General features: G+C 43.3%; 1 long non-coding RNA gene across 1 annotated transcript in view; it reads right to left on the bottom strand.

Moving 5' to 3' along the window:
- Positions 1–2,048: 2,048 nt before the first annotated feature.
- LOC124607344 overlaps positions 2,049–19,975 on the bottom strand; it is a 977,175-nt gene continuing 959,248 nt past the window's right edge. The window contains exon 4 of the long non-coding RNA XR_006978811.1: positions 2,049–2,104. This is a non-coding gene — a long non-coding RNA (uncharacterized LOC124607344). The remainder of the gene's footprint in view (positions 2,105–19,975) is intronic.

Raw genomic sequence — 19,975 nt, 5'->3', positions numbered from 1 at the left:
AGCAAAGCAAATAGCACAGCCTTGTATACAGGGTGAATCACCGAAATACTGCGGAAATGAAGAGTGCTATTGCTATGCGATTTTCACAGAATGGATTGGAATTCAGGGGCACGTATTGTTAGCCAATCAAAGGATTGTAACAAAACATAGAATGTGTATTTTTTGTGCAAACATACACTTTTTTAAATGGGACAATTCCTGTTGACGTAAATAAACTAAAAGTAGGATAAATTAGAATGTCAGTGGTATTTGTTGCAGGATTCTAGTGGGTGTCGCTTACGAGAGATCGTATTTTGAAAAGTTCTCACACCGACACTTGTACAATACCTGTGGTAGCACACACTAAAGAACAACACAAGTACAGACATTAGTAATGTGGATTCTGATCAGCAGCGAGACGATTGGCCATCACAGGTTGTGTTCAAAATGACCACTGGCAGCGGCAATACACGTTTCCTGGCTGGTGTGGAAAGACAGCTGCACACGTGCTAGCATTTCAAAGATGTCCGAGCGGGCTACAGTAATACGCCATTGCATATCATCAGGTGTAGATGGTCTGTCGTCGTAGACAGCGTTTTCCCACAAAAAATCTACAGGCTTCAAATCCTGGGAGCGATCCGGCCAAGGTACAGGTCCTCTGCGTCCAATCGAACGATTTGGAAACTATTCGTGAAGAAATGTTGCAGTACTTCGAGCACTATGGGCTGGACAGTCATCATGTTGGTACCACAGGTTCCTCCTAACCTATAATGAAACATCTAACATCCATGGAAGATGGTCTGTTAGGAGGTGGCGATCTTTCGCGCGTTCAGTGTTACGCCTATGATAAACGGGCCTATGAGCTGATGGTTCACTACCCCACATGACGCGATTACACTACATGGACACCGAGATAAAACTTAACGAAGCCAACGGGAATTGTCATCAGGTCGACAGTGCATGTTTCGGCGTTTTACCTGCCCATGATTGGTAAATGTGGTTTCATCAGCAAACAAGATACATGATACATGTGGAGTATCCTGTCTTAATGCTCAAGTGCAGAAATTAACACTATAGTCATAATCGCTTCCACGCAGCTCTTAATCGAGAGGTATGTGATAGGGATGTAACCTATTACGATGGAGAATGCGTAGGACACTTGCCTGATTCACGCCACTTCCTTATGCGATTGCTTCGGACCTAACGTGTGGATCAGCTGAAACAGTAGCAAGAACATAAATTTTCTCCTCTTCTGTCGTCACTTCTTTCCTTCTGTTACTTTGTCTAGGTGTTACGCTAATACTTTCACGTAACTGGTTGAAGAGATTCATAAATAACTGCAGAGGCGGTTGGCATCTATCGGGATATCTTACCGCATACGAGCTTCGTCCCTCCTACACTCTTCATGCACCTTGAACATGTCGGTTGTTTCTGTATTGGTAACTGCCATCGTCCACTAACAACCTACTGGTTGTACTGGCACACACTGACTGATTATCCGGTCGCAGTGTACTCAAGGAACACACAACCACACTGTAACCAAACGTAACAACACTGTTTATAGCAAGTACGCAGGCTAAATGGCACAAACCGGTGTCTGTGTGGGAACTTTTGAAAATAAGATATCTCGTAGACGACCAGAAATAGAATCCTGCATCAAACACCGCTGAGATCCTAATTGGCCATACTTTTAGTTTGTTAATGTCAATAAGCATTGTTACATTTAATAAAGAGGAAGTTTACAGAAAAAATACACTTTCTAAGCATTATACAACCTGTTGATTGGCTAAAAATTCGAGCCCTTGAATACCAACCCATTCTGTGAAAACCGCACATCAATAGCGTAATATTTGCGGTCTAAGTTTCAGGTAATTCACCCTGTATAGTGGCTTCTATACTGAGATATCACATTTCTGTTACAATAGCATAGCGTCGTTTTAGGATACAAACATTTCTAGTGAATGGATCACCACCACCATGAAAGTACGATGATATAAGATAGTAAATTATGTCGTTTCCTCTGAACATCAGTTCTAAACCATCAGAGTCAGTTAAATGGCGTTGTCACTTACCTTGTTAATTGGAATCCTCCTCCGCAGTTACATTCTGCAACCACACAGTGAACCTGAAACAAAAAACCTTTGATTAAAATACTACTTGTCATTTCATACGTCACTACTTTCACCAATATCGAACATAAATGTATGATTTTGCAACAGCGTCGAAGAGGGAAATACGTACCCTGAGCAAAAGAAATAAAAATTCACTCCTTTGAAACCCCGTCGTTTTCTCTCGTTGAGCGCAGAAGTTTGAAATTTGGCTTAAAAGTGTCTACAACCCTTCTGTGTAATGGTGCCAAAACGTGGCTCCCTGCGTCACCCTCGGACGTTTCAGACAGCAATGTGTCGCCGCATGGGTAAAATGGCAGGTGTTGGGAAGTTCATCCGAGGTATAAGTTGTTTTGCTGGATTAACCAATGTTCCACCATTGCTACAATCTTTCTTTTTCAGAATTGCAAATTGTAAAAGGACGGATTAAGTCACAACGTAATTTATTCAGCTCTTAGTGTAACAGCATACTATTTTCCGTTACTGATTTTCGTTTGCTGATTTCTCTTACATTTTTAACTTTGGGCCAAATACATACGGGGTTGCAGCCCTTGCGTGTAATGCCAACACTAAAGCACGGAGGTAACTCAGTGCTTGCTTCGAGACGCGTAACAATTTAGGGTGGAGTGACAAGTCTGGATTTCACGAAGGAATAACGGGCAATAAGATGTAGAGGTATTCTGAAGGCAAACGAACTCGAGTGCGAAGAAAGTGATTTCCACTGTAAACAGTGACTCATGAGGTAGCCGTACTTCGGCTTGAGGTCAATGTCAAGACACACACTTACATTGCAAAATTACGCCTGCAAGAGCAACGAAGAGGAAATGTGGGCATGGAAACCCCTAAAAATTCCATTTCTGTCTTCGAAATGCTCAGGTACTACCGTAATACATCTTTAAGTCGCTGAATTGAGGCCTTCAGGATAGATGCCTTCGATATCATTGCACATGCTACAACAGTGCGATGTTTTAAACGATTTTGTACCTTTAGAAGTTGTGCATATATTTCATCTTTGAGTTTACCCTAGAAAAAAAGTCCAGTGGCGTCAAATTATGCGAACGTGCAGACCAGTTGTTAACACAGTCACGACCTATCCAGCAAGCAGGGAGGAGATGGGTGAGCACCTTCCTAGCCAAAAGCGAGTAGTGAACCAGGCACCCACCTGTTTTCAACACAAATACCTACGTATTTCAAGTAATACTTCCTTTAGAAGAGCCGGTAGTACTTCGATAAGAAACTGTGCATGTCTTTTACCCGTTACGATTCTTCAATGAAGTAAGGGCCAATCACATAGCTCCAAACATTTTCACTGCCTCTAGTGTTCACTGCCTCTTATGTTCAGCTTGCCTAACCTAGTACGCCTTCTCAATAACTTACATCTCTTACTTTCATTTTTCAGTAATATGTATACTGTTCTGCCTCGTGTTCCAGTGCCTTTCCATAATAATTTTTTGTACATTCGCTGAATTGTCGTTCGTCTTGGACACCATCTATCGGGATAGCTTTGTGCGCACAACTTCACTGTTTTCTTCACGTGGCCTCTGTATTCTCCAGAAGCAGCATGTCTACTCCTCTTAAAGACATTCATTTTTTCAAAGTTATCAGTACTCGACACTCGTGAACGACATGGACGAGATGAGTGATACATTTTCTTTGTGCCTCCTTCATACCGATATAGCGGTGGCGCAAAACTGTCTCCTCCTTATCCGATGCGAAGCGTTTCCTTATTTTAGTGTGAAATCACGGACTTTCGCATAGAACGTCGGCCGCTGTAGCCGAGCGGTTCTAGGCGCTTCAGTCCGGAACCGCGCGACTGCAGTGGTCGCACGTTTGAATCCTGCCTCGGAGATGAATGTGTGTGATGTCCTTAGGTTAGTTAGGTTTCAGTAGTTCTAAGTTCTAGGGGACTGATGACCTCAGATGTTAAGTCCCATAGTGCTCGGAGCCATTAGTACCGCATGGAACAGCAATAAGAATTTCCCCCTTGTTGTAGTCATTTTCCCAGAACACGAGTCACAGCTACTGTAGTTCAGAATGCAGATCGTCCTCTTCAGAAATTACGCAGGTCCGTCTTCGCATCGTTCTTCTTAATAACAGGGGCCCTGCAATATCGTACATATCAAAAAGATGTTGTCAACGTACCGAAGGAAACATGATGGACGCAACACCGCAGAGTTCAGAGCTTGTTTCCCTAAATACCCCGTGAAGAACGTTACCACACAGTCTGTCTTGTGTCACATGCATCATAAATACTAACAAGAATACTCTACTACTCAATCGAAGGGAAGAATTAAAATGTATTAAAATGTACTGGTAGATTATCCTTTTGATTGTAACGAATTGTTTGTACAGTTTTAGACGGAGGCAGACAGGAAAAGCAACGAAAAATACACAGCAGTAGCACATTTGGCGTATGCTCTAGAAAACATGGAACTGAAAAACATGTTTTCCTTTCATAGCCAGAAAGGTATCAACTACAGAAATAAAAGGGTAAGTAATACTGATGGAACAGTTCAATAGGCCAAAATCAGAAATGGTGTAAGTCAATGTTGCTCATTGTTAGTATTTATTTTAACTGTATGTTGAAGAAACAATAAGTGTGTGTGTGTGAAATCTTATGGGACTTAACTGCTAAGGTCATCAGTCCCTAAGCTTACACACTACTTAACCTAAATTATCCTAAGGACAAACACACACACCCATGCCCGAGGGAGGATTCTAACCTCCGCCGGGACCAGCCGCACAGTCCATGACTGCAGCGCTCTAGGCCGCTCGGCTAATCCAGCGCGGCAAACAATAAGTCAAAGGAAAGGCTATTTCAAAGTGGGAACTGCGTATCGCGGTCAGGTCTTGTAAAAGGGGAGGCGTTTTATTAGAATTTCGTGGCTATTACTTAATTCAATGACGGTCTACAGAGAAGTGTCATAAAAAAGAATCCATATCAGACATAGCCAGCAGGTACCATCTACCATCTAGGAATATTGCTACCCGTGAAACCAGTACTGTAAACGTCATTACTGTATAGATAAGCACTTCCCTCCGTTTTAAAAAACTGTATTTGGAACGTTTTCCGTCTCCGAGAAAAGTTGATCATACAGAAATACGCAATTTAGTGCATTAAGTAATGCACTTGAACAATAATATATACGGACCTAGCATTCTGCCTAAGGGAAACACGTCGTTTTCAGATGAAATGTTTGACAGGAAAGAAAAAATGGTCAATAATAAAATACCAAAAGAATTAAATACGAATTCCAAGCAGCTTCACATGTATCTACAAGCTCTTGAATGTCGCTCGTTAAATTACGTCTTAAAGACTGTTTGTTGATGATTCTGTAAGACTCTGTATGTCCATCTTTTCATAGATGATTGAGGTACTCGGCTGTTCGATACAGAATGTCAAATTAAACGCCTTTCAGCCGTCCTGTTTCCAAACTTACGAGGCGTATTCAGAAAGTAAGGTCCGATCGTCCACGAAATGGATACCACAGTGAAAATCAAAAGTGTTTTATTTGCTGTAGTTAGCCACATCTCCCAGCAGCATCTCTACATAGTCGCCGCTCCGTCTGAGACATTTATCGTAGCGTTGTGCCAACTTTCCGGTACCTTCATCATAGAAGGAAGTCGTCTGCACTTTTCGCCGATTCTCTACGCTGATCTGCAGTTCGCTGTCTGTGACAGAACGTTGACTTCATAGCCAGGTGTTCATATCAGCGGAGATGAAACTCAGCGGGAGCAAAGTCCGGGCTGTATGGAGAGCGATCAAACACTTCCCACCGAAAACGCTCCCCTGCAGAATGCGGCCTAGAACTGTCATGAAGAAGGAAACGCATGGCATTTATGTTGTATGGGCTGCATCAAATCAGGAGAAATCTCTCACAGGCACTCATACTTGGCCGGGGGCGCTGTTTTCTAGGCATCTTTACGTGCTCACTGTGCGCTCAGAACGGAAAAGACAGGTCATAATAGATACACTGTCCAACACACCTATGCAAAGCTTTATCGGATCATCATTGTGGCTTCCATTTCGCGGCCGATCGGACCTTAATTTCGGAATACGCCTCTTATTTTATTTGGCTACCAGATTAGGCACTTTACTTCGGCATCTTCAGGCCCCTGACCAACGTATAGGAAGATTCCACCTCGGTACTGATCAAAACAAGAGACAGCAATACTGGTATTAGTAGAATGCTGCTTGCTATAGTGATACATTCAATCACCATCGTCGCGCGTGGTAGTCGCGCGGTCTTAGGCGTCCAGTGAGGAAACCTGGGTTCGAGTCGCGGACCGGCACAGATTTTCACTGTCGTCATTCCAGTATGCAGCTGATGGCGGTCCATAATTCATGAATTTATTATCTGCTGCAGACCAATGGTTCAGAACCTGCGTCCTGTAAGCCACGTAACTTCCTCGGCTGTTACTACAGTTTGGTTCCAAGTTAGCGTGATGTGTCCCACTGTGTCACGGTTTGCAACTGGCGGCTAGTAAATCAACCTCTGCTGCAGCTATTGTTTCTCGATTGCAGGTATCCTCTCTACAATGGAACATACCGCGCAGTACTCCTGGCAAGTAAATTTCTTCAATTACAGCAATCTCGTTACAACCTCGGCGTTCCGTGATCTACGAAGCGCTTCAGTACCTCAAATAGAGACCCGTTTAGGGTAGCACTTGCTAACAACAGCCACAGTCTGCCACTTTTCTCTCGTCGTCAGTCTTTCATCGGAGATGGATTACTTTGTGGCGTGAATGCCCTGCTCAAGGCGTCACGAAAAGCGAGTTACCAAGATAACACCAACCTAATTCTAATCTGTTGCTCCTACCGATTACAATTAATTTGCTAAATATTTACAAGATGATTGAGATAGAGTAGTTGTTAAGACAATTAACAGAAAGCGCTGTACTTCACGGCTCTGATAATTGGTATAGTAGCAACTGACGCAGGACGAGTACTAGTATGTTTTGTCAGGTATATAATGACTTCAACCTGTATGCATACCCGAAGATAAATCGATTCCTTACCACAGGAACAAACAAGTAAAACAATGTGTTTTGCTCTTCGTGTATGTTAGAAAAAAGAACGACGGTAATTTGGGGTGATGCTAATAATTGCTACATTTGTAACATATTACCAGGACCACAATGAAATAATTAAACTTTTAACTAGCGTGTGTGATTTTCTAATTAAAGACGAAAGTAATGAGAAGTATAAGGAATGAGGACAGCGAGAAACTTAACGTCAGAATTGGTGATCACGAAGTAGATGAAGTTAAGGAATTCTGTTACCTAGGCAGCAAAATAAACCATGACGGTCGGAGCAAGGGGGACGTAAAAAGTGGTTTAGTACTGGAAAAAAGGGCATTCCTGGCCAAGAGAAGTCTACTAGTATCAAACATACGCCCTAATTTGAGGAAGAAATTTCTGAATTCCTCAGAATGTACGTCCCAAGTAAACTTATCGGACTGGTACAAGTGATCCTCACCAGCACAAAACGCCAGGTAAAGGTAGAAGGAAAACTTTCTAAAGAATTTGAGGTCAATTAAGGGTTAAGACAGCGTGATGTATTACCCACGCTACTCTTCAACATAGTGTTGGAGAGAAGGAATAAAATCTAGGATAGCTGCAGGAAATAGAGCTTACTGGGCCTTGACCAAGATTGTTCAGCCACGTAGCCTGAGCAGAAAATCGAAGGTGACTGTCCATCGAACAGTCACAAGACCGGTGGTAATGTATGACTCAGAAACATGGACAATGACTGTAGCAGAAGAAGAGCTCTTGAGAAGATGGGAGAGGAAAATATTAAGAAAGATTTTTGGAGCCGTGTATGAGGCGGGGCAATGGAGGATAAGGAGAAACAAGGAATTGGAAGAACCGTATAGAAATCCTGACTTGGTGACTGGAATTAAGCGTAACAGAATAAGATGGCTGGGCCATGTGGAGCGGATGTCAGAGGATCGAGCTGTCAAAAAGGTTTACACAGGAAATCCAGGTGGCAAAAGGAGCAAAGGGAGACTCCGGAAACGATGGTTGGAGGATGTGGAAAATGATTTAAGAACGATTGCAGTCAGGAGATTGAGGAAACGAGCAGAAAATCGTCAGGATTGGGCTGTGATCATCAGAGGGGCCAAGGCCTTACATGGGCTGTAGCACCGAGGAGTAAGTAAGTAAGTAAGTAAGTTTGGAGCACAGTGCTGTATGATAGTGAAATATAGACCGTGGAAAAATCGGTAAAGGAGAGAATCTAAACATTTGAGGAGTGGTGCTACAGAGGAATGTTGAAAATTAGGTAAGGGATGAGGAAATTCTCCGGAGGATCGACGAAGAAAGGAATTTATGGAAAACACTGACAAGAAGAAGTTACAAGGTGGTAGGAAATCTGTTAACATATCAGGGAATTACTTTCATGGCACTAGAGGGAGCTGTAGAGAGCAAAAACTATTGAGGAGGACAGCGATTGGAATTCACCCAGCAAATAATTGAGGACGTAGGTTGCAAGTGCAACTTTTTTGGATGAAGATATTTGCACAGGAGAGGAATTGGTGGCGCGCCCCGCCAGACCAGTCAGAAGGCTGACGAGTGATGACTCAAATAAAAGTAATAAGGATTATTTAATATACTCAACAACAAAACAAAGTACAAAGTGAAAATCTTAGGCGCAACATGGGCATAGAGCAGGACACAGCCCTCAGTGATAGAACTAAATACAACAGCAAATTTAGTAGCAGGCGGAGCGTCAGCTGCTCTCCAGTAATCGAATTAAAATATAATTACCGGTAGACCGCGAGTCCCACGTAATGAAATGTAACAAACACTAGCACGCCAAGTAAAGTTCACAAGATTCACCCAAAACCGATTCAACCTTTATGTTCCTCAGACATAGACGTCACAAGCAGTCTTTCCTTTTGAGGAGCTTGTGCGGTGTCATCTGCCCATACAACAATACAAGTCTTGCAGAAGTTTCCCACATTATGTGCGTCCAGCCGACATGTGTGTGCAGCCACCCTAAACTCTTTGGTCAACAATCAGCATATGTGCAGAACAGTGCTTAGTTTATTTTATACTGTTAGTGTTGTACGTAAGAATCAATAGGAGATTTAACGTCTCGTCGAGGAGGAAGTAACGGGTGGACAAACAAGCGTAGATCAAGTATGGTGATGAAAAAAAAAGGAAAGGCAGGTATGGCATATTTGGGCGGGAGTCCCTTCTGCTGGGGGGGGGGGGGGGGGTGCGGTCCCCTGCTGCAAGTCTTCTTATTTGAAACCATTTCGGTGACTTGCGCATCGATGATGATAAAATGCTGATGAGGACAGCATTCACATCCAGTCCCGAGCGAGGAAAATCCCGATCCGGCCTGGAATTGAACCCAGTGAACCGTGATCGAGAGTCAGCAATGCACACGGAATGTTGACTATGGGATGGAAATAAGTCGTGTGTTTTTTACAGGAACCATCCCACACATCACCTTAATCGACTTAGGGACACCGCAAAGATGGTTCTGAATGTTTGCCGTCTAGCAATGTACTGGGGCTGCACATAATATAATGAGCCAGAACGCTGTGACCCCTGACCACGGCGAGAACTAACGCTGCCTGATACACGTGACGTGGGAAGGACCTAAGAAGACCAGAGACGAATGGTAAATAATTCTAGCGACTATAGGGGGCGCAACTGGGGAAACGCACTGCCACATGCAACTTTGACTAAAGGCAGGTTGTTTATCTTGGTTGCAATTGGCCTGCATTCTCTCCACGACCGCCGGCCACTGTGGTTCAAATGACTCTGAGCACTATGGGTCATCAGTCACCTAGAACTTAGAACTACTTAAACCTAACTAACCTAAGGACATCACACACATCCATGCCCGAGGCAGGATTCGAAACTGCGACCGGGCCACTGTGGCCGAGCGGCCGAGCGGTTTTAGGCGCTTCAGTCCATAACCACGCTTCTGCTACGGTCGCAGGTTCGAATCCTGCGTCGAGCATGGATATGTGTGATGTCTTTAGGTTAGTTAGGTTTGAGTAGTTCTATGTGTAAATGACTCATGACCTCAGATGTGAAGTCCCATAGTGCTTAGAGCCATTTGAACCATTTTTCTCTCCACGACCCACCGCCACAACCCAATCCTGTACAGAAGTTGCCCTCCACCCCGGGTCCACCTAAGTTGGTCCTAGAAGAGAGATCAACAACGCCTACGTCCGCCATTCGCAGATGTAGAAGACGACTCCTACAACCGCCGTACGTGGATACGGAAGATGACTCGACCACAGCAGGGCTGCAGTTACGACAACATTCGGTCGGTTGAGTGCAGTCTTTTTGTTTGTTTTATTTGACTGTGAGTATCACGTAGAGTCAGTGTATGTGGCATCTAGTCGCCGACACGTTTCTGTGGGTGTGTATATAAGAATGTTAGTTTAGCAGTATGTGCTATTATGTAGCGATTCAGGATGTGAAGTTGAGGGCTCCCAAGGAGTTTTCATTGTTTTCAGTATATAAAGTAGAAATTACGTGTCGCCGCTCTTTACTTCTCGTAATGTGATTTTGTGTTGCTGTTTTGTTCTATTTCTTGAATAGATTTTTCACGACGCCAGAATCTCAGAACTGTAGGAAATGTGTGTTATTTGCGCCGTCCGTAACGGGCAGTGGTGTTGAACGAGGAATACGCCTCGTTATGTAAACATGTAAAGTAGTGAGAAGTGTTGAAATAATACTACGTTTGGGTGTCTTTGCCATTTATATTTGCGTAACTGATAAAGGGGAATTACGTTTGAACAATACCACAGGAGCGGAGTTTTCAGAGTTACGGGGGTCTATCAGGGAGGAAATATTAAAGGGTGTAAGAGACGAGGTGGAGAAGATACAAGTGGACAATGCAAAGTTGTCTAAAAGGCTGAAAGCACTTGGCGCAAGGGAGAAGGAAATAGTTTTTCGCAATTCTCCGGAATATGAGGATGATTTGCGGAGGAGTTTTCAAGAAACAAGGAAGGAGGCTAAGAGGGAAAGGAAGAAAGGAGAGGAAACAAAGATAATGGAGGAGAAGAAAGTTGAAATGGGGGGGAATACGCCTATGGATAGGTTATCTGTTCACGTAAGGTATTCACCTACCGGTGGTATAGTTAAAGCTGTCAACTCTGTGGGGAGCAGGGCTAAAATTTAACTTTTGGTTGGACTATTCTAACAATGGGCAGTTAAGATAACAGTAATGACTCCCAGGAAAGTGCATATTTCTGAGAGTTTACTCGGTGCGGGCTGCACTAACGTTGTTGACATGAGTGGGAGTTAGAACCATCTGCTCAGATACCATGTGGAGTAGTAAGTATGAAATAGCTATAGCGTCTGACGAAGTAAGTATGTGCTGTACAGGAGCGAATAAGTGGGTAGTATGATATATTGTAGCAAGTCTAGATTATTTCAGGAGAAAGTCTAGTAGATATTACAACACACACAATTTTTATTGGTAATTTATTAATGCCTGAGGATGGAAACTATTTAACTTTGGAAACAATTGTCCTCATTTATGATACTGTAGCTGACACAATATTTAACACTTCGTTAATTATAGAAAGATAACTTCACACCAGAGTATAACTGTCTGGAACTTGATAATAAGTTCTGAATAGCTGTTCTATTGGCATGCAGCCGGACCTGTGCTAAGACGACATTGTCGTAAGTGATGATTACATAAAGACTGGCTGAACGGGAATCCACTCGGACATAAATAACTTTCCATCTGCGGCCCCATAAGGAAAAACATGGGGGCGTGTCTATTCCGACGTTTCCGATTAGTTGACGTGTCTGGCAGCGAGTGGCGTAGTGAGCTTCCAGCATTTGAGTGAGACCTCGTTCTGCGGGCGACTCATCAAACTGCGACATGGGTGATTTAAGTGCAGTAGAATTTGCCCCACTGGGTGACAATGGGTGTTGTTTATAGACTGTGGAGTCAGGTCCAGATGTAGAGGAACGTACATATGCTACTGATTTTTATGTCGTGCAGAGTGGAATCGTAGCCGACGATGATATTTTAGATACTCCGGGAACTGCACAGGAAGCTGTTGATGTTGACAGTTTCTCTGCAGATATTGTGGAAGAAGCGGTACCGACGCATTTTCTCCCTCAGAAGCAGGGTGAACGCAGGAAAAGGAAGAGGAGACGTGTTCGTAAAGTTAACTATCGGGCAGACAGGGCAGAATCTTTTGAGGAGTGCATGTCAGATGTTCGGAGTCTAACTGTAGCAGGAGCACTGGGTCACGGGCTTCCAGAGCAAGCTGCTGATCGAGCGAGATGGCGCAGAGGTTAGTACACTGGACACGATTCAGAAGGACGACGGTTCAAACCCGCATCCGGCCATCCTAATTTAGGTTTTCCGTGATTTCCCCAAAATCGCTTCAGCCAAATGGCGAGACGGTTCCTTCAAAGGGCACGGCCGACTTCTTTCCCTAACCCGATGGGACCGATGACCTCGCTGTTTGGTCCCTTCCCCCAAATCAACCATCCAACCAACCAAGCTGCTGACAATCGCTGCGAGCTGTTTTACAACGCATCCACTGTATGATGTGCCGGGTGTTGCAATATGGGTGAAGGGTACGATCAAACCTAAGACTAACTAGTGTCTCAACATCACGCCAAAGCTGACTTTCGGTGAAAATTAGATGGACGACATTCCAGCTTGTGGAAACTATCGCCTGGAGGTTCGAATACCTTAAGTGATAAATTGAGAAAACTGCGAAGAAAACCACTGAGGCTTAAGTCGTATAATATACAGCAATAAGGCACAAGGAAGTTGCTTTTTAGAAATTTGTGGTAAGTTCCTTTGGGACCAAAAGGCTGAAGTCATCGGTCCCTAGGCTTACACATTACTCAATTTAAATTAAACTAATTACGCTAAAGTCAACACACACACTCATACCCGAGGGAGGACTCGAACGTCCGATGGGGTGAGCCGCGCAGACCGTGGCCTCAGAATGCGTGGCTACCCCACGCAGCGGAAGTTGCTTCCAGTGAACACGGATAACAGAACTCCATGCATTCCGAGAGAAATTGAGTTTGTGACTTGTACTATAGTGAGACGGATAAGTGGGGCTATCTATCGACGTATTGTGAGTGGTAGTACCATATGTAGTTCCGTCTTTGTTGATCCATTGTGGGAGAGGGACAGCGGTTGGTAAAGAACTTAACAACGAAATTCGACGACAGCTGTGCAGTTGAGATGTTCTTTTATTTCATTTTTACTGTTGGTTTCGGTATTCCATTATGCCATCTTCAGGCCCCACATTAATCTCTAAAAAATAAACGATATTGGCATGCTGGGCCATATGTTCCTGGATGTCGTGAATTCTAAACCGTATCGCAAGTGCTTCCTTCGAAGATCTCCAGGAGTGCTTTGAAGGAAGTACTTTGTATATGGTTTCGAATTCACGACATCTAGGAACATATGACCCAGTATGCCAATATCGTTTATTTTTGAGAGATGGATATGGGACCTGAAGACGTCATAATGGAATGTTGACACAGGTAGTAAGAAAAAAATAAAAGAGCATCTCAACTGCACCTCTGTTGGCGGATTTCATTGTTGAATATGTAGTTCATGTGTGGGGATATATTTGCGAATATATTTTCTGGGAAAGGACGGGGAGAAAATCTCTAGCGGGGGGAAAGATCTGAGTGATGTTCCAAAACAACCACTAGACTGTAGGGAAGCAGCCTACTCACGCCATATAGAATTCATATGCTTTCCATTGTGTGCCAGCCTAGTCCACAGTAACTAGCTATGACGTCATGAATGTTGCGCAATACCTTAAAAGTAAAGTAAATAATCTGAAAAGTTAATAGCATGTCAGGAGTGATGCTAGGATGATAATGTGTTAGGTTTCAGTTTAGTACCTTTAACGGTTTTCGAAATTTGGACGTTTTACGTAAAAATCATCGGCGCAATAGGAAGGAGCTAGAAACTTCAAAACTTATATTCGGATTCCTTTTCATTATAATTTAATGGAAACAGCATGCTGGATCTCACAAAGTAATATTTTGGTTGAAAGTCATGATTTTCTGTTTTTGTATCCTAAAAGTAGGGAAGCGAGATAGATTAAGTAAGTGATTAGATAAAGCTAGGATGTTTGGATTAAGTAGAATGGAGATACGCTATAATAACAAAGATGTGAGAAGTTTCCAAAAGGTAGCTATAAAACTATAGCTGTAGCGTCTATCCAAAGGGCAATTTCAGAGCTCATTTATTGCGTGCAGTGCAACTAAAATAATTCTCTCGCCAAAAGTATTTAACCTAGCCACATCAGAATTTTATTATAGATACTTACCTGTATGCGGATTGCACAATTAAACTGAGAGCTTCATCGGCCTTCAGCGAATAAAGCAATTAATTATTTAGTAACTTGCAGTGGTGCTCTACTAGTCTCAGCGGCTAGTCAGGAAAGCAAATTTTGTCGGCTGCGCTTTCGGCGGTCCGCAACGCAGCTATATAAATAAGAGCAATGCGAGCTGGATTCAAGCCCCAGATCTCTTCTAGATTCGTATCAGCGAGCACTCCATGTCGGAAGCCGCGTCACGACAGTGCAGTTGCAAGGAACAGCCTTGGATGCTGTATTACCTAACTCGGGGTACACGTAACAATGAGTTTGCATTGTGGTAAAGTGTTAATCGCGGAACGACCTCAGCGATTTATTCTCAGTTTGCATATGTTGTATTTTCACTTGTCGCCACAGGACAGACCTTCTACCATTACTAGTGTGGCGTTTGATGAGTATTAACATCAAATTTTGGAGAGCATTCACTTTGAACATTTACATCGATAACGATTATTGAACAGTTTCGTTATCTAGGGATAATAGGATCCACGTAATATACTCTGAACAGCTCTGATAGTACAAGAGCTGATAGTAGCATTGCTTGGGTAAGCATTAGTCTGGAACTTTACACTTTATCGTTTTCAGAATATAGTGAAAATTATTATAGTAAACTGCACTTTCTATGAATCCCAGACATCATCCTAAATCCTCAGCGTAATGAACTTCAATGATCAATAACTTTATTTGTCCATCAGAGTGGGCACATTGAACATTAATTAAGGCATCACGTTTTTGTGAATCACTTTCTGGTTGCCAACATTATAGTTAGAGAGCCTTTGTTGAGAACGGCAACAATAGAAAGTTTTCCACCCGCCGCCCCACAAGACAGACAAAAAAGAAACTGAGTATAAGAGATGATAGAATCAGACCACGTATGGTTAAAGGGGATTTGTTAAGAAAAATATAGAGCGAAATACTTTGGGGTATTATTTTAGTTTTTAAGTGAGTAGTAAGAGACAGATGTTGTGTGCAACATCATTACTCCACAAATAGTGATAATAAAGGCACTATTGAGCAGGGGTTGCGGCCGACACAAGCAGAGATTACATCGTAACATGTCTAGTGCAAGATGACAATAGCCATTGTGAGGCGGGTTGTTGTATTTATGAGGACTGTTCATCTGTTAAAAACGACAGGGGGAGTTGTAAACTATTAGTTGTGATGAAGATTTGGAGCCGGCCGCGGTGGTCTCGCGGTTCTAGGCGCGCAGTCCGGAACCGCGCGACTGCTACGGTCGCAGGTTCGAATCCTGCCCCGGGCATGGATGTGTGTGATGTCCTTAGGTTAGTTAGGTTTAAGTAGTTCTAAGTTCTAGGGGCCTGATGACCACAGCTGTTAAGTCCCATAGTGCTCAGAGCCATTTTGAAGATTTGGAATAATTATGGAGTGAGTAAGTATGAGCTAGGAGCCAGAGGGTACAAAGTTACAGAGGCCGCCTAGCATTTGAGAAAAAAATTGTAAATAGAACATTTTGTCTATTTATGCAGAGTTTTGTAGGAGACCAATCCAGGATAGAGACTCAGGGATGAATGTCTCGAAGGAGGAAGATATTGTAACATCGCAACCATTTTTTGGGCGAAACTGCGGAATCTGACAGTTCAGCCGCAGCAGTTGAAGGAGCCTCAGGCGACCGCCGAGTGCTGAGGTGACGACATGCCGGTTGTAGCAACATGGAAGTTTATGTACTACGCAACGGACCAGGCCAAGCACTGCACGCTTGCCAGTGCTGTGGTAAGACTCGGCTCTTACACACCGAGCCGAGCAGTTTCTAAATCGCTGGGCCACGAATTAGTTGCTCCGAATAGGGCTGGATGCAGTGCGTCGCCACAAAAATTGTGCCGCTAAACCTTATAAATGAATGTCATTTTTAGCAGAAATATCAGCAGCCCGAAAGCGACTACCATAACGAGAGGGCCATGCCAGGTACCAGAACAATACTGAACAGCCTTAATCATCGTGCCATCTTCTAGTACCGAGTCCTACTCCCTGGACTTGGTACCTCTCCACTGGCGGGCCACCTTCAGGTTAACTCCATAGCAATCAGACTCCTACCCTGGAAGGCAGCAGGTAAGGCCGCCCACAATTCTGCGCTGGTAAGGGCGCTTTGGCGCCATGCGCTGCCACTCACAACGAGACCCAGCACCGGAGGCTGTCATCTCCTGGAAATATTATGGGAGTCTTCCGCACTGCGAGCAGCTATTCTGCACCTAAACAGTGTGAGCCGCTTAGCGAGCTGCCTGTGTCAGCAAAAATGGCTCTGAGCACTATGGGACTTAACTTCTGAGGTCATCAGTCCCCTAGAACTTAGAATTACTTAAACCTAACTAACCTAAGGACATCACACACATCCATGCCCGAGGCAGGATTCGATCCTGCGACCGTAGCGGTCGCGCGGTTCCAGACTGTAGCTCCTAGAACCGCTCGGCCACCCCGGCCGGCCTGTGTCAGCATTCACGGGTGCAGACAACAAGGCCCACTATCCTGCAGCTAGCCGCCGCCACACACCACGTGACATCCTCACCACATACTGAGAGGGGTCGTGGACAACGAAACACGATGCTACGAGCGTAGTCGCATGGACTTTAATAAAACACTATTTTTATGTTTATCTGAGGTGCCATCGGCTGGCATCCTCTCCACGACATACCGCCACAACCCAACCCTACATAGAAATATTGCTTCATCCTGGGTGCTCTTCAAAGATGATTCAGCAGTGTTATTCAGGCCAAGTGCAGCTCAATGTAGAGCTGGCTTAGTCAGTCTTGCTACTGGAGCAACCCTGTACAGTCTCTAAAACCACCTACAAGTACAGTAATGTTTTGTTCCTACTGTACTATACCCACACAGTAAGTAAAATTTTTGTTATTCGCTGTTCTTCCTGGTGTAGCAGGTTCAATGACGAGCAGCGTAGTTCACTGGCGATTCGAGCTCGCGATATCTGCTTCCTGAAGAAGAATGGTGTGACGAACACTAGGCAATGAGTAGGCAGTTCAAATTACGTGTGGTGTGATAAGAAGCGACATACAAAAAGAAAGCAGGAAAGCGCGGCACACAGGGTATTACCAGCGACCTCCCTCCTCCGCCCCCTCTCCCTACCAATTCCAAAATCCTTAGAGAAATGAACTCCAGTGTATAAAACAGCTTCAAACATCTCATTACTTTACAAATGAGTTAATGTGTTAAGTATTTCACGTTACGCATAAGACCCAAAAAAAAAGCTAGTTTCTCACACATCTCAACGTTTGTGACCAGCAACCTCCCTCCTCCGCCCCCTCTCCCTACCAATTCCAAAATCCTTAGAGAAATGAACTCCAGTGTATAAAACAGCTTCAAACATCTCACTACTTTACAAATGAGTTAATGTGTTAAGTATTTGACGTTACGCATAAGACCCAAAAAAAAGCTAGTTTCTCACACATCTCAACGTTTGTGACGCTGTACATTCTGAACTATATGTCGTACAACGATATAGTTTAGCAAGTACATTCAGTGGTATATGTTACTCTCTACAAAATGTGTTGCGAGAAGGAATAAACGTCTGATACTGAAGTTTAACTGCACGAACAGCAAAAAATGGTAAGCGGTACACTTTTTCCATTTATTTATTTTATCGGGTCGTGAGGGAGAATACGTTTTGAAACCGTATATTTTATGTATAAAATTTGTTGGAAGTTGCTGTCTGCCGTGTCCCAAATTTATACGGACATCGGTTTATCGCCATAGCCGACACAACGTATGGTCCATCTCGTTTATTTGTGTTGATTTTATTGAGGAAACTGCGTTTGAATTGTGTTTTTTATTAGAATAGTACTTGTACGTATTACTGCAGAAGCGGGAATCATTTTTCCTGTTTCAGTCGCAGACTAACGAGGGCAACACGTGGCGCATCGCGAGAACGAACCAGGCCGCGTCGTGTCTATCTGGCCGTCAGTCATTGCGGGCCTCGAGGCGAGCAAGCCTTGTCCACAGAAATCACGCAATGAGTTACAAAATTGTGAATAACAACACTCAACACTCAGTAACCATTCAAATTATCATAAAAATTATAACAACTAAAATGTCAAGAATGATGAGCTGTTTCCAGAAGCCGCACAGCTGTATGTAGTTGCTTTATTCGCAACTACGGTTTCACGTCAGTGTAGACGCACCTTCTGGTTCCATACTAGAGTATTATTTTTTGGATGATATTTCCCGTGTACTTATAGTAGAGTTTAATCAAATTTAGGCGTTTTATCCCCGTTGAAAGTAGCGTCGCATTCCTTATTCATTTTTGCCCCGCTTTTTTCTAAGCTTGGCGCATTCAGCAGTCATGCTTTGTAAATTTTGCAAGCAGCTTTTGGGTGTAGTCAGTTTTACTGCGACAGACCACCAGTGTGGTTTGATTCTTAGCGTGGACAACTTCCCGAAAACTGGTACTTCGTAATTGTCCATCTACATTTTGATCATATAGCCAATGTGAGTACCTGTCATTTTTTGTTGAATGACAACACTATGGTTCTGTATTTCTAAAATTTCAAAAATTTCATTTCTGAATTTTTAAAATTTCAAAAATTTCACGCAGTGATTTGTATTCTTGGAAAAAAAAAATGTATCTATACCGACGTGAAACCGGAAGTTGCGAATAAAGCACTTTCATAAAGGTATGCGGCTTTTGTTAACACATAAGTCATGACTTTTTAATTGTTATAAAGTTGTGATAATTTGAATGGTTATGAAGTGTTGAGTGTTTTTATCGTCATTTACAGTGTCTCTGAACTGTGGTTGCCCTCCCCAGAAAGTTATCTATAGTTACAAAATTGTTACGTGAACTTTTATTTTGACACTTTCATATTATGTAAGTTAGGTGAGCAGTAAATAGCTGTGTAGAACTTTATTTGCATATTTCTTACGGTTAATACAGTGCAGTGATAGAGTAATTTGTTTATGACCTGTGTCTTTTCTCACCAAGTTACCGAATTTTCGTGCTGAATAGGTGAACCTGCGCTAAGCTTAGACAAACATCCAATCGAAGCAACGAAGTCCTAAACAACAGATCATTACCACGCTAGGGCGAAACACTACAGCCCTAATACCCAAATACTGGTTGAATAATGTACGGGTAATTTAAGCACTTTGAGTTACGCTGCCTCAGAAAATGAACACAGTTTCCAAGTTTAGTACTTGACTTACTGTATTAAAGTCTTAAAGTAAGAACGTAACTCCTAATGAGTAGCCTGTGACATCATTTTAAAACTGAAAATTAGGTCAGTGATAATATGATACTAGCTGAACAGCCGGGGTTGCCCTTTTATGTATTTATTCTAATATTTATTAATCCAACACCTCCTTCTCTATCTCCTCCTCCTCCTCCGTCCATCTGCTCCTCCACCTTCTGACCATCTCCTCCTTTCCCCTCTGATAAAGGCCTCCTCCCCTCTATCTCCTCATCACCTGCTATGACCTCCTCTGTTTGTCCATCTCGTCCTCCCTTCTGTCTGCCCAGCTCCTCCTGCTCCCTCTCTCCGTCCATCTCATCCTCTGTGTCCGTCTTATCCT

This window comes from Schistocerca americana, chromosome 3 (assembly GCF_021461395.2).
Source record: "Schistocerca americana isolate TAMUIC-IGC-003095 chromosome 3, iqSchAmer2.1, whole genome shotgun sequence".
Lineage (NCBI taxonomy): Eukaryota > Metazoa > Arthropoda > Insecta > Orthoptera > Acrididae > Schistocerca > Schistocerca americana.
The sequence above is the reverse complement of the archived record's forward strand: the minus strand, read 5'-3'. Positions and strand labels throughout refer to the sequence as shown.